This window comes from Copidosoma floridanum, unplaced genomic scaffold, assembly GCF_036245765.1.
Source record: "Copidosoma floridanum isolate Cflo_tuat_1 unplaced genomic scaffold, Cflo_Japanese_pri ptg000020l, whole genome shotgun sequence".
Classification (NCBI taxonomy): Eukaryota; Metazoa; Arthropoda; class Insecta; order Hymenoptera; family Encyrtidae; genus Copidosoma; species Copidosoma floridanum.
The window spans coordinates 26131357-26147185 of record NW_028321897.1 but is presented as its reverse complement, the minus strand read 5'-3'; the positions used below and the strand labels follow the sequence as shown (position 1 = coordinate 26147185).

The 15829-nt window shown below is 30.5% G+C and overlaps 1 protein-coding gene across 4 annotated transcripts in view; it reads left to right on the top strand.

The window, feature by feature from the left end:
* Nup160 (nuclear pore complex protein Nup160) overlaps positions 1-15829 on the top strand; it is a 345777-nt gene that overhangs the window by 129839 nt on the left and 200109 nt on the right. The window lies entirely within an intron of this gene.

Sequence of the window (15829 nt, the reverse complement as noted above, 5' to 3'; positions counted from 1 at the left end):
GACATGAATCAAATTGTGTATTCTTTCGCTTTGAATGGTATTGACTAATAATTTCATAGATTTATATACTATATCACACTTTTTACTACTCTTGATTTAAGTCTGTTATTGCACACGTGAAAAATGTGTACACTGTCCAAGTATTAGTGACGTTTACATTTGTGACCTTAAGTAGATAATACCAAGTTATAATACAGAAGAGATTGAGTTCAGTCATCTCGATTTTTTAAATGCCAGAAAAAATTAATTTTTTCGATCAGATAGACGTTTTCTAACAACAATTTAAAATACAGTTTGAAAATACTTGCAATAATCTTGAGAACTTAAGGAATTTTCTAATAATTTAAAATATATTTCTTATTGTGTGTTGATCACAAAGTATTCGAAAAAAAGGTCTTGAAAAAAATTTTATTTCAATTTGGAGAAATCGGTGACTGTTTTGAACACATTTGATAAGTGAAGAAACTATTATTAATATTAAACGAAGGCATATAAGCAGAAAATAGTGATTAAGAGTAGATAGACTAGGCCGATACGAGCAACGCCGAATCCAGCACACGTCCCCCTCCCTGCCCACGTGCGCGAGCGTGCGTGGACAGCCGTGACTCTACACGAAGCGTTAGGGGTTGTGCGCAGCTTCCTTCTCTCTGGCTAGCCTGTAGAAGAGAGTGTTGTTTTGTATGTATGGATGAGAGCCCCAACCACACGCTTATATCTGTGAGGTATGGCAAATAAGTGTTACCTTTCCAAGGTAATACGTGTACACATCTACATGTTCATCTACATACATAGATAAATACTTACATACGATGCGTGCATGTATATATTTTTAAAAAGATTTTTAATTCAAAATGTATAATGTATGGTGAGAGTGGATAGAACAAGGACTGGATTTTTATTTTTTCGGAAAATAATAGTAAAAATTAAAACATTTATTCTTTTTTTTTAGAAAATTTATTTTAAATTACAAATTACAAAGTACGAATTACATTGTTCTTAAATACTTATGTGTACAGCTCTTTATTACCATCACTTTCATATTCTCACTCTGAATATAAGTAGAACTTTTTTGTGCGTTTGACATTGTGAAGAGCACACATGGTTTTGTGAGCTCCATTATGATGAGGGCAACCGGTAAACTGTTTTGGGAGCTCAAACGAAGGATAATCTGTCATATCAGTGACTTCAAATCCAAATCTTTCAAGCCACTTTTGTTTTGGTTCTGCATTCACTAAAATTTTGGTGGCATTTTTAAGATTCTCTCGTAAAATATTCCCAATCTCAGTGTACTTTATATTGCCTGAATACCAAGCTAGTCCATGATAGTTACGTTTAAGATATGAATTTTTTATCTTTGTATTTCTGTGATAATATAATTTACGCCAAGCAAAGAGTGCTTTGAAAATATACATTTGTACTTCAGCATCGTTCGGATGGAGCGGTAAAATAGCTAATTCTTTACGGTGTTTGTTGAACGTGCCGTTCTGCTCCCAATTGTTTCCATGATTTCTGGAGGTTTAGTGCATAAGCACACGATCAGTAAGAGCTAATTTAGGAGTGAGAATAAAAACTCGAAAGTCACGTGTTAGTTTGAGCAACGTTTCGTTGGTCTTAACGCCAACCTCATCAGGCTCAGTCTATATCGTTAAGACGATCGTTACAGACTCAATTTTTGTCTTTCTGTAAGCATTTGTCATGATCTTGCTGCCTTTCTTGTACGGGCCTTTTCTATATGCCTTTTCGTGACAGCCATATATTGAAAATGTATGCAAACTAAAACAGCGCTCAAAAAAAAAAAAAAAATGAAATGAAAAAAAGAAATAAGAAAGGAAATGAAATAAAAATTCAGGAAATACAATGTAAAAAAATGAAAAAAACGAAATGCATTAAAAAAAAAAGTATATTAGAGAAAAAATAATATTAAAGAAAAAATAATAATGAAGTGAAGTATGAGAAAAACAGTGAAATGAAATTAAAAAAGACATGAAAAAATACAAAGTTATAAAAAAAAAAAAAAAAAAAAAAAGAAAAAAAGAGAATGAATCAAAAAAAATCAAATGGAAAAATAAAATATAATGAAATAAAGGAAGTACAAAAGAATGAAAAAAAAGTAATGAAATGAAATACGAAAAAAAAAAAATAAAACAAGAAATGAAAAAAAAATAAATGAAACAAGAAATAAAAAAAAAAATTAAAAGAAACAAATCAGGGGGTATAAATGTGTCATGAGACCTACGGTGAGAACGAAGTTCTTTTAACATGAGATGAGTATAAAGACACACAATTTCTCAGGTAACAAGGGGGTCGCGAGACTCAGAGGAAAAACGAAGCTCTATAAAAATAAGTACTGCATTCAAGTAGTTCACTAAAACAAAAACTTGAAAAACGATTAACAAAAAAAATAAGAAAATGTAATTTAATTCGATAGTTGAACTTTGTGAGTACATCATGCTTTATTACAGTACTTTCCTTTATTTCATTTTATTTTGTTTTTCTATTTAATTTTCTTTTATTCATTCCCTTTTTTATTTCATTTTTTATTTTTCTTATTACATTGTATTTTTTCATGTCTTTTTTAATTTCAATGCATTATTTTTTTCATACTTCATTTCATTATTATTTTTCTTTAATATTATTTTGTCTTAAATATTTTTTATGAATGCATTTCGTTTTTTTCATTTTTTTACATTGTATTTCCTGTATTTTTATTTCATTTCCTTTCTTATTTCTTTTTTTCATTTCATTTTTCAATTTTTTGTCTGATTTCATTTCCTTTTTTTGATTTTATTATTTAGTTATTTTTCGTATTATTAGTTTAATAAATTACTATATGTATATAATTATGTGACATTGTAACATAATTTTTGTGTCGAATTCGAATAAGCGCCCTTAAAAACCATTGGTACGTTCTGCAACTCTATTGTATGTATTGATTTTAATAATTTATTTATCAAATAATTTGTTTATAACAGTAATTATTAACATTACTTTAATGCCAAAAAAACATCAGGTTTAAAAGAAATCGGTCGGTATTTTATGCATCAAACGCACAAAATACTAATATTGAATGCGTAGTAACGCGCCTTATTCGATTTAATCTACATAACCATATTAATGTTAATTAAATTTTTTGTTTTTTTAAATTTATTATTTAGAAAAAAAAAATTTTTTTAGGAGGAAGAGACTTCTTGTGAGCGACTTTCGTTTTATGGAAATCGGTCATTTTTAAAATTCCAGCCCGCCCAAGCACGTGATATAAAGAACTTCATTTTGAAAAATAATCAAATTAATAATTTATTATTAGTTAAATGTACTATCAGTGAATGCATATGAAAGTGAAAAATAAGTTACGAATCATAGGATAAGTACTAGAAACCGATTTCTTATAGTCGGCAGTGCTCGTAGCAGAGTGTTTAAGGTACTCAACTCGTATTGAGGTGGTCAAGGATACAAATCTCCTTATGGGAAAGTGTTTTTTTTTTTTTTTTTTTTTTTTTTTTTAAAGAATTGTAGAAGAAGAAAAATTTAAAGTGCAAAATGATTGTGGGAAAAAAAATTAAGAATTGTTTAAAAATTAATCGCTTGGGAGTGCGAAGGTGTGAAGGGGAATGGCGGGCAAAGGTGTGCAGGAGAGTAGGGCGGTAGGTCGGAAGATATATGGTGGGATTAGAGGAAGTGTGTAGGGAACCGAAGGTGAAGGCGACGGGGCAAAGGGGGACACTTAAGAGGAAGAGACTTCCGGTAAGCCACTTCCGTTTCATCAAATCTGTCGGTTTTAAAATTCCAGTCCCCCCAGTGCGCGACATAAAGAACTTCGTTTTAAAAAAACAACATCATGAACTAGTAAAATGTACTTTTGAAATAAGATGTCCCATTCGCTACTTTGTAACTTGAAAAGCAACTTAAAATTTGCGTTTTTCTCTTGCTTCGATGCATATAAGTGTCTCTGCCTTAAACTTCAAATGAAATATGTAATACTAGACCATTTTTTTCTGTAAAACGAGAGCTGTTGTTATTTTAACATGTATGAAAAGCAGAATTATGCCGGTTAATACTAGATAAAAATTGCAAGTAACGATGCCACATTATTTATAATGTAACGTAGAAACGTACATGCATGAAAGTGGTTCCCTTATCTGAGTTGCTATATTAAAACTTTTGATTTTGGCGATTTTTCAGTCAACTCCTGCTTATATAATATAAATATACGTTAAAAGTTAATCTATTTTATCAATGGATAAATATTAACGTGAGCAAATAAATTATTTTTTTTCAGTTGCTGTAAATGACAATTTTTTCTGTGAACATTATAATTGACATTCAGCACAGCATGATCAAAAATGTTTTATTCCATTATTTGATGTCAAAATTTGTTGCCTACATCTTATTTAACAAAATCTAAACGTTCACGTCTTTAAGTAGGCTTTCATTGGTTGTAAAGAAGTAGAAGAATTTTTGTAATAAATTTTTACTATTTATCCCATTGTGACTTCGACCGTGGGTGTAAATTATTAAGTAACGTATGGTAGGGGTGTTGGAAGTTATAAAAAACTAGCGGCTCCTCGTCTCGGCTTCGCCCGAGAGTTACTAAATGGAACACCATAGTGCATTGACATATAATGTGAAACGTTTTCAGTTAGAAATTTTACATCTATTCCCGACACTTTTCAGAACAAAAATCTTCTTATTAAAAACATACTTGTTTGGAATCCATACAGTTTGTTTAGTCAAATAATAAGCTGTAAAAATTAAATAAAAAATATAATGATGCTAAAAAGTACCGTGCGTTTCTTATGCCATAAAATAATCGTTGGCCATAAGAGGCCGTTGATTTGCAGTTTCTCCTGTATAATTTACAAAAAGGGCTATTTTCTAAAGCTGTTAAGATTTAAAACTCCCAAAGAATATGTACTTGAAACAAATTTTTTTTCTCTTATCTCACAACTTCATTACCAGAGCAACAAAGTTCTGAAGCTTAATCTCTACATTTTTTATCGCCACGAAAACACAAATACATTTTCTATTTATCTGAAAAATCTGAAATATTAAAGAGATTACTGTGAGGGTACAATGACAAGCTGATCTCTAACGTAATGGATTCTTTATTTGTTGATTTTGACGCTGCTGTTCCAATCTCGATAAATTTTCTGCGTCAGTTTCTTGACGCCTAAAATTGTATTCATTAGAAACATTTGAAGTTTTCCTCCCAATTCAGTCTCTTGCGACTTTTGGCATGCTTAAGACCCCTAAAGGCTGTGTTCTGTCAACTTTGTTAAGTTCTAATATATTTTTTGGCGAGGTAGTTTGACGTCCGATGGCTCTAAAAAAGACCTGTAAGCTTCTTAAGTATACTCTTCCTTGACTGAAGTTAACGGCAGTTGTGACTGCCTGGATACCTCAGGGTGATCTTCTCTGGCTTGCTGTTGAAGCTCCAGACTGATTAGGAGAAAAACTACAAAGTCCGAAGCTTTAGAACTAGTTGTAGAGATCTTTCGCAACGTCTCTTGGCAACGTCTTGTATAATGTCTAAGATGTTTGTGTCCAAAGCACTTATTTTGCAGACTTGGTTGTTTTGGTGATCTAAGATAGGGAGATTAAATCATGATGCTTGCCCGTTGAAGACTGTCCCATTAGAAGTTCTTTCTCCCTTCATAGCTGTTAGGTTTGCCCAGCGCAGACCTCCGAGAGGATCAGTGATTCCTGGTTAAATGCTTAGAGTCGAAAGGGTAATATAAAGTTGACGGTCATCGGGGTCCCAGCTTTGTAAAGAATAACTCGGATCATGACGACTGCCCGTAAATAACTGACTTAGTTTGATAGTGGCCGTCTTTAGTTAACATAGTCTTTTAGTTGACAAATCGCTTCCGGAAATAGTAGTAAAAATGTATTTGTTGACAAGGTAGTTCAAACTTAGGTGGCCCTTTAAACAACTGATGAGATTAAGAGTTAAGTTGGGAACGTAAAATTATAATGGCCCTGAAAAGGGCATGTGGTGATACTTCCAGCCATTTCTTACTATTATTCATGATGATGAAGAGCTGGTTGCAAGTAGTTTTACTCTTACCATTAAAATCTCTGTACGTTGACTGTGATAGATGTAGGTACGCTGCACAGTAGGCAAAAATACCGTTTTTTGGGTCAAAATAAAATAGCGACCGCTGTAATAGGCCGATCAAAATGATTTTTTTTGGAGCTTTAAGCTCAAATATCCCAGAATTTAGAAAGAGTGGTTGAAGTGCAAACAAAATTATTGAGAGGTTAAAAACTACCTCTAAACGCACTCCTAATTACAACATCTTTATAATATCAAAATCATTCAATCAGACAAACCCACATTGTTTACGTACAACACGAATCTGTAATAATATTTACATTGAAAATAGTGACTACTATGTAGTGGTTAAAAAAAACGTTGAAATGTTAAAAATCTGTCGATAAGAATTTTTGAGGTCGCTAAACACGAATCTAGAATTTTAATGTTTAATAAAAAAATAGAGTATTTCATATGATTATCAATATATTAATCAAAATTTACAAATACTTCATTGCGAGATTAATCAATATAGAAATATTTCGTAAAAAATCATAGCAGTTATTGATGGTGATGCTTGTAAGCCTAAGACTGGATAATTACATTATTAATAAACAACATTGTTCACTAGGAAAACATTTTCTACTAATAAGTATTTATAGTAAGTATTTATAGTATGTCCGGCTACATGCTTACAAAAATGTTTGTAGAGAAAAGTGTTTTTATGTATTTTCTAACTTAAATTATTTTGAAATCCTGATATAGAGCTAACAATTATATTTTTACAGTAACACTAATAAAGAAATGGATATAACACAAATTTTTATAATAAAAAAAAGCTATGGAATGAAAAACTTAATTTTTTCCTTTACATATTATCAATGTTACATTAAAACCTGTATAAGTGATTTGAAGACTTTCCTTTTTTAATAGATTTATCTGGAGAAAATAACACTCCATGACATAATTGTTTCATGTTTATTAAAATTGATTATTGGTTTTTCTGTATAAATATAATTACATTCTCATTTCATCGTCCTACATAAAATATTTTTAAACAAAGATAAGAGGATCAAAAGTTAATTTTTATGAAATAATCGATCAAGCAAAATTAGCATAGTCGTTGTTAAAGAAAATCGTTACATAAAATGTGTTTCTAAAAAACAAATTCATTGCTAACGCAAAATATTCCAAACTGTACAAAGAAGAAAATAAAATTAGGTTTAAGAAATAACGTATTTACTAACTAAAATTAATATAATTGATTAAACAAAACTTTGACTGAATAGAATATGTCTTTACAGGATAATGTAAAACGAGAAAAAAGTAACTATAAACCATTATTTGATAAAACGGTTGATATAATTCTAAGATAATTGTTAACAAACTCTTACCTCTAAATACGTACGCATACACACATGCATGGATAATTTGTTCTTTAGAGATTCTTATGTAGGAAAGTCAATGATTCTTCTGATAGTTTACTACAAATAAGCTTTTTACGACAAAAGTAAACAAATTTGTTAGTTCAAAGGATTTGATGTAAGAAAATGTATAAATTAGTGTAGAAAAAAAAAAAAGTTGTATGTATCACAGTAAAAGGTTTTGAAACAAATATAGTAACTTGTTTCTATTAAAACTGTACCAAAAAGAACCTCATATATGACAAGTGATATGCCCTTTTTTATATTTATGCCTAATTACATTTTCTATCGGTTTATATATTTGTTGTCTGATTTTTTGGAAAAAAATTTAGGATTATTGGGTATTTATTACGTTTAATGTTGACAAAAAAAAATTAATTACTAAATAATGTGTGTTATTAAGAAAAGTTAATAACTATTATCTGAATTATGTTGAACAAAAATGGTAAAAATCAAACAGTTATAATATGAATTTTCATTTTGAATAGGTACTGTTGTATAAAAAAATGATTTTAATTTTATCTCAATTACTCAAGAGAATTCAGAATTCTTAGATGTGAGTAATATCATACTTATTCACACACACACGCTCGCGCTCGTATGAAGATAGAAAGAGAGAGAGAGAGATAGTCAGATGGATATAAAAAAGCAAGGTTTTTTTCTTTTGGTGTTCAGCTAGACCAAGTACTTCAAGGTCATGGGACTACGAATACTGGAAATATTGCACGCAAATGCTTTAAGGATCCTCAAAAGTTTGCAACCACTTCGGACATCAACGTTGAGCTAGTGGAAAGCATAGCAACAATTTTGACATTGTTTTAATCAAAAAAGCAAATTAATCTGGAAAAGTTAACAGAATATTCCCGATATATATTTAAGTTGCATTACGAAATGTACCCGAGGGCCAGAATGAGTCTAACCGTGCACAAGATGCTTGAGCATGGGTGCCAGATTGCTGCAAAATTGTTACCCGGCCGGCCATTACGCGGAAGATGCGCAGGCATCAACAATAACTTATAGTTCTGTTTTTGGAATCCATGACAAAATTCACTTTATTTATCTTAGTAGAAAATTCAAATATTAATAAAAAAATTTTTAAAATGAAACGTTTTGAGCTAATAAGTTATGTCGTTTAATTTAATATAAAAAGAAGACGAGTTGGCAGAAGCTGAGAATGACTACGAGAAAATTGAATGAACGAAGATCATTCTTTCAACATTAAAGTAAACATGTGACTGTTATTTACTTGAAGAAAAAAAATACTATACGTTAAAGCCAAAGAGTAAAAGCTAATTTTGTAAGAAATGTATATTATGATGCAGCTGTAAATAGTTAAAACTTTAATTTTATTCAGTATCATTCAGATGATAGTCTTCTTTTTTTTAAATAATATCTATTGTTCAGTTATAAATTATATATATTGTAGTTATTAAATATATTAATTATATATACATCCTTAAAAAAACTTACGTTTCCACGAAGCATTTTACTGCTTTTGTTGACATCTGTAGTATCTGCTTTCTTTGCAAGCACTTGTCAGGATAAATCATCGATATCATCGGATCGCTCATATAGATTGCTCTGTTAAATGTATCAAGCAACCGAGCTTTTCTACTATTTTGTCAAGCATGCATTATTAAATTTCTCCTATGATATCGGTGCCACCATTCCTGGGCATCTTCCAAGTAATAGTTGGCAGGGTAAAACAATTTTGCAGCAATCTGGCACCCATGCTCAAGCATATTGTGAACGGTTGGACTCATTCTGGCCCTGGGTACTTTTTGTAATACAACTTGAACATATATCGGGAATATTCCTTTAACTTTTACAAATTAATTTGCTTTTATGATTAAAACAATGTCAAAATTGTTGCTATGCTTTCCGCTAGCTCAACGTTGATGTCCAAAGTAGTTGCAAACTTTTGAGGATCCTTAAAGCATTTGCGTGCAATATTTCCAGTATTCGTAGTCCCGTGACCTTGAAGTACTTGGTCTAGCTGAACACCAAAAGAAAAAAACCTTGCTTTTTTACATCCATCTGACTATCTCTCTCTCTCTCTTTCTCTCTCTCTCTCTCTCTTTCTCTCTCTTTCTCTCTCTCTCTTTCTATCTTTATACGAGCACGAGCGTGTGTGTGTAAATAAGTATGATATTACTCATATCTTAGAATTCTGGATTCTCTTGAGTGATTGAGATAGAATTTAAATGATTTTTTTATACAACAGTATCTATTTAGAATATAAATTCCTATTTTAACTGTTTGACTTTTACCATTTTTGTTCAACATACTTCAGATAATAGTTTTTAATTTTTCTCAATAACATCTATTATTCAGTTATTAATTTTTTTTTGTCAACATTGAACGTAATAAATACTCAATAATCCAAAATTTTTTTTCAAAAAATTAGAAAACAACTATATAATCCGATAGAAAAAAGGAATTAAGCCAAAATATTGAAAAAGGCATATCACTTGTCATATTTCAGGTTCTTTTTGGTAAAGTATGATTAGAAAAAAGTTAGTTTACTTGTTTCAAAACCTTTTACTGTGACACATACATCTTCCTTTTTTTTCTACACTAATTTATACATTTTCTTACATCGAATCCTTTGAACTAACAAATTTGTTTACTTTTGTCATAGAAAGCTTATTTGTAGTAAACTATCAGAAGAATCTTTGACTTTCCTATTTAAGAATCTCTAAAGAACAAATTATCCATACATGTGTGTATGCGTACGTATTTAGAGGTAAGAGTTTGTTAACAATTATCTTAGAATTATATCGACCGTTTTATTAAACAACGGTTTATAGTTACTTTTTTCTCATTTTACATTATCCTGTAAAGACATATTCTATTCAGTCAAAGTTTTGTTTAATCAATAACATGAATTTTAGTTACTAAATACGTTCTTTGTTTAACCTAATTTTTTTTTCTTCTTTGTACAGTTTGGAATATTTTGCGTTAGCAATGAATTTGTTTTTTAGAAACACATTTTATGTAACGATTTTCTTTCTCAACAACTATGCTAATTTTGCTTGATCGATTATTTCATAAAAATTAACTTTTGATCCTCTTATCTTTGTTTAAGAATATTTTATGTAGGACGATGAAATGAGAATGTAATTATATTTATACAGAAAAACCAATAATCAATTTTAATAAACATGAAACAATTATGTCATGGAGTGTTATTTTCTCCAGATAAATCTATTAAAAAAGGGAAGTCTTCAAATCACTTATACAGGTTTTAATGTAACATTGATAATATGTAAAGGAAAAAATTAAGTTTTTCATTCCATAGCTTTTTTTTATTATAAAAATTTGTGTTATATCCATTTCTTTATTGTGTTACTGTAAAAATATAATTGTTAGCTCTATATCAGGATTTCAAAATAATTTAAGTTAGAAAATACATAAAAACACTTTTCTCTACAAACATTTTTGTAAGCATGTAGCCGGACATACTATAAATACTTTCTATAAATACTTATTAGTAGAAAATGTTTTCCTAGTGAACAATGTTGTTTATTAATAATGTATTTATCTAGTCTTAGGCTTACAAGCATCACCATCAATAACTGCTATGATTTTTTACGAAATATTTCTATATTGTTTAATCTCGCAATGAAGTATTTGTAAATTTTGATTAATATATTGATAATCATATGAAATACTCTATTTTTTTATTAAACATTAAAATTCTAGATTCGTGTTTAGCGACCTCAAAAATTCTTATCGACAGATTTTTAACATTTCAACGTTTTTTTTAACCACTACATAGTAGTCACTATTTTCAATGTAAATATTATTCCAGATTCGTGTTTAGCAACTTAAGAAATAACCAGGGCAAATGTTCTGTTAGTTTTGAACAGGTGTCAACTTTTTTGGACGTTAAGTTGAATCCACTATTTTAAATTTTATTATTATTATACAATTTTAATGACAGATGCGTGGTCAGTGACCTAACAAGCTCCTACAGCTGAGAACTTGTTAGTTTTTAAGAAGTACTAGTTTGTTGACCGTCATTTTTGGCTATATAATTTTTATATCAGATTCTTGTTTATTAACCTACAAAACCCCAATGGCCAAATTTTCTCAAATGTTTTGAGTGATTTGACATTTTTCGCCGCCATATTGGATCTGCCATTTGGAAGTTTGGAATTCTGACGTCATATTCGTGATCGGTGACCTAAAAAAACTACAGACTCACAGTTTTTTGTAAAAAATGTGTGTTTGTCTGATTGAGTGATTATGATATTATAAAGATGTTGTGATTAGGAGTGCGTTTAGGGGCAGTTTTAAACCTCTTAATAATTTTATTCTCACTTCGGACCACTTTTTCTACATTCTGGGATATTTGAGCTTAAAGCTCCAAAAAGAATCATCTTGATCGGCCTAACACAGCAGCTGCTATTTTATTTTGACCCAAAAAATGGTATTTTTTCCTACTGTGTGCCACTGACCAAAGAATATGTTGTTTTCGGCTCGTTCCCAGGATAACTAACCGCTCATCGTTAGTTGAGAAAGTAGACCTGGGGGACTGTCGTCTCTGTGGGTATGCCGTTGGGACGATCACTGAGATGGTAGCCGTGGTGGCTGCTCGTGTCCCTCAGGGCTGTCTTCCCTGGCTCACATTTGTAGCCAAAAATTCTCTGACGGCACCAAGCAGGATGGTGGAACGGCAACATAACTGTAAAGTTTGGGGGCAGGTTGTGCTCTGGCTAGATACGTCTCCTGGTATTTCACTGGTGTCGTTATCGGTTACATTAAATTTTCATTGGTGACACTTGTAAATCCTGGAGATACTGGGTGGAAGTAGCCCTAGGTCACTTGCCCATTGGGGAAGAGTGTCGTCGGTAACTGGGAAATCCAGGTAGACTGCCGTTAGACGACTGCAAAAATTATCGAGACACCCTGGCGTATTATAACCAGACTTCCAGTGCAGGTAGCTTTGATATTATGTCGACGCCACCTAGTAGATTACACTGAACTAAAGTGAACTTATTTATTGCTATTGTTATTAAACTGTTTAACATAAAAACTATACTAAAACCATCTAGGAAGTTTCAAAAATCAGTATGCAAAATTTCAAGATAGTAGTGTTTTTCATTCATTGAATAAAAGAAGGAAATGGAATGTTCTTTTATTTTTTCTGGTCGCAGTAAAAGTAGTTAGTGTGTAAATGACGAACAAAAAGTATACACAGCTCCAAAAAAAATAACTACGCAACACAGAAAATCATTGAATACAGTAGCGGAGCCTTTTTATCATGTGCGCTGCACGCACAAACTTTTCACAAATCTTATTTATCCGTAAGCAAAAATGCAAATAAGTATTTTAATGAGTACATAATAGTTTCATTCTAAGAAATTAGGAACACATTTTTTAACATTACCTGGAACATGGGTTTTGGGAATCAAAGTAAGCAGTGCCAGTAATTATATTAACAATCTTACTACTACGTTTGAAATCAATTTATTTATTAAAGAGAAAAATTGATGAATCATTTATATCCTTCACTTATTTTTAGAAATAAGGATAAAACCTTTAAATTTTTTCTTAGGAATTCTAATAGCAGTTTAAACTCGATTTAAATATCGTACTCCACACGCAATTTATTTTTGGTTTGAAAGTTATTGTAACTGTTTTATTGATTGACCATCCGAGAGCAGAGATAATATTCCAAAGAATAAAAAATACGTCCGTGATAATAGTTAAAGACGCATGCGCTATGACTACGAGCACATCTAAAGTAACGTTGGCAGTGCTGAGCTCAGTACTAAATTTGCTTACTCAGAAGAATTAGATCTTATATGAACGGTTCTATTTACGTTAATTACTGGTACATTGCATCACTATCCTACGCAACAGCTAATTGTTGATAAAACGTTTTTGAAAAAAATTGCTAAAGTTCAGAAAATCAGTTTTTCAATAAAAGCTTAAAAATAATAAATTTTTTTGAAAAAAGGTAATCGTAAAAGTTGTAGCTTGTAAATAAATCCTTGAAATGCCGCCAGAATTATAAATATTAGATAATTATTTAATTAAATAATAATTAAATAATTTTAATTTGCTAATGTTAAGAAAGAACCTTAAAAATAAAGAATGATTTAAATTGTACAATACATTAATAAAAATCTTTTCATTCAAGTGTGTCTTTATAGTGCTAATAAATGCAATTTTAATTTTGTTGCCTTCATAAATTACGCAAAAATTCTATCATTCACTTAAAAAATCTATTGTTATAAACAGTCAAAACAACGTTCTTATTCTTTGCCGTACAGCTTTGTAATGACGTTTTGACACATACAAACTTGTGTATATATATTATAGTAGGGCTTCGTCCTTTGGCGCGCTTCGTGCTCCAATCTTTACAACTATTTGTTATTGCCAGCTTCTTTAGGTGATCAAGAATATATTAAAATAAAAAAGTATTTTTTCAATATGAGACAGTTCTTGCTAGGAATCCGTGCCATAATAAGAAGCTATTTGCATTTATCTCTCATTTTGATATTTTTTATAGGTTCCTCTGTCTTACGTGATTATAAGAAGCATTATTTGACGTTATTCTCTGCCTACATTTAAAGATAAGCTAAATATAATGAAATCTTTTCCTCGTTACAAAATTTCGATGGGGATCAGCTAGCATTTTTCTAATAAACCTACTTCTTTAAGCTTTATGTATACGTTCTTTATTTTTTAACCTTTTGAAAAGAAGACTACTTAAATTTCGTCATATTCTACTTGAAATGCAAATAATTAGAAAATTTTCTTATTAACTTATAGGGGATTCCACGTCAACTGTCCCAGTCAAAAAATTAAACAGGTCAAAATCTATGGGAATTGTATAGTCCTAGGTGAGAAAACATTACTTTAACTTTTTCAGTTTTTTTTATCGACACAAAGCCGTCAGTGACAGTCACAAATTTGAAATATTTTTTTTGACCCGATTGTTTCCAATTGTCTTGCTACAAAATATCATATGTGTACGTAGGAGCCACATTTTGTAGATTTCATCTTTAATAAAGATTTGAGGTTATGTAATCCCTTTTTTCTAATTTTTAAGTTTAAATAATTTTTTTTTGCAAAATATAACACGATTTACAACAAAATTTGTTTTGAACCTTACAACAAACTTTACTTTTATGATTTTTTTCGTGGGATTAAAACGAAAACAGGTGATATGTGACACTAAACATCATGGTCACTAAATTTGACATTAGTTAGCTTGGGTTTCAAAGTTTTGCAACCAGATATTGAACTTATTAAAATATGTAAGGGTTGCCGATAATGAGTGTATAGTTAAACTTTCAGAGCTCAAAATGGCTGATTTAAAAATCATTACTTTTGAAAAAATTCAAAAGTAATGATTGAAAAATCGCATTGTATTTCTCATTTAGTTGTCAGCAAAAAATTTATCTCGTACTTTTTTGATTGAATGCATGTATTCGAAGTAAAAAATGTATAAATGTTTAACTATACCAGCAATCTACAAGAATTATTATGGTAACATGAATCAACCCTTAACATTTTACTGGACGATTTGAGCACAATGATTTACTTGCGTGCATGTGTGTGTGCAAACTTTGTTGCTCCCACACATGCACACGCTATTTTCTCCATGTCAAGCAAGATTCACCTTCTGTTAAAATTAATACGTGTTGTCTCTATTATAAAGTGCGGAGTGCATTTAAAGGAAAAACAAGGAATAGAAGAAAAAAAAATAAAGAGAATCGTTTCGTCTTCCATCGCTAGTTGGAACTCATCATTGTGGCGTGCTAGCGATCTAGCCAAAGATGAACACGGCTAACACTTTCACTGATACGGATTATTATAATGCTGGCACGATTGACTTATAAAGTAGGGAAACTGGCATGTATTTTTAATCGTATACCAATAATAAATCAATTAATCTAAACTCCTGGAACAACTAGCTCATTTATTTATAATAATAACATGAATTAATCAATCAAATAATTATGATACGTTTTCATTTATGCAGTTAATTTTAAAGATTGCTGATATCGACATTAGTGTTAGATTATTCAAACTCTGCATGGCAAATTATTGTTATAGAATTGAAACATGAATTCGTGTGATGCTTTGCGTTAAACTTGTAAAATTGTGTTGTGTGATGTGCTGACAAAAAGCGCAGTTAGTAAATATTTATTTTTTCAACTAGTTTATTTATTTTAGCTTGTATATAGATATCGGAATTGATTGCTTCTCAAGAATGTTAAGTTACTAATCAAGAAAGGTATTAATATTTCTCAAAGAATTTCAAGATCTTCATAACTTGTAGATTCAGAGTATTTTTTTGCTGTTACAAATGTGTTTTTCAAGCTAAAGAGACTGTGCTTCCTGTGCAATGACT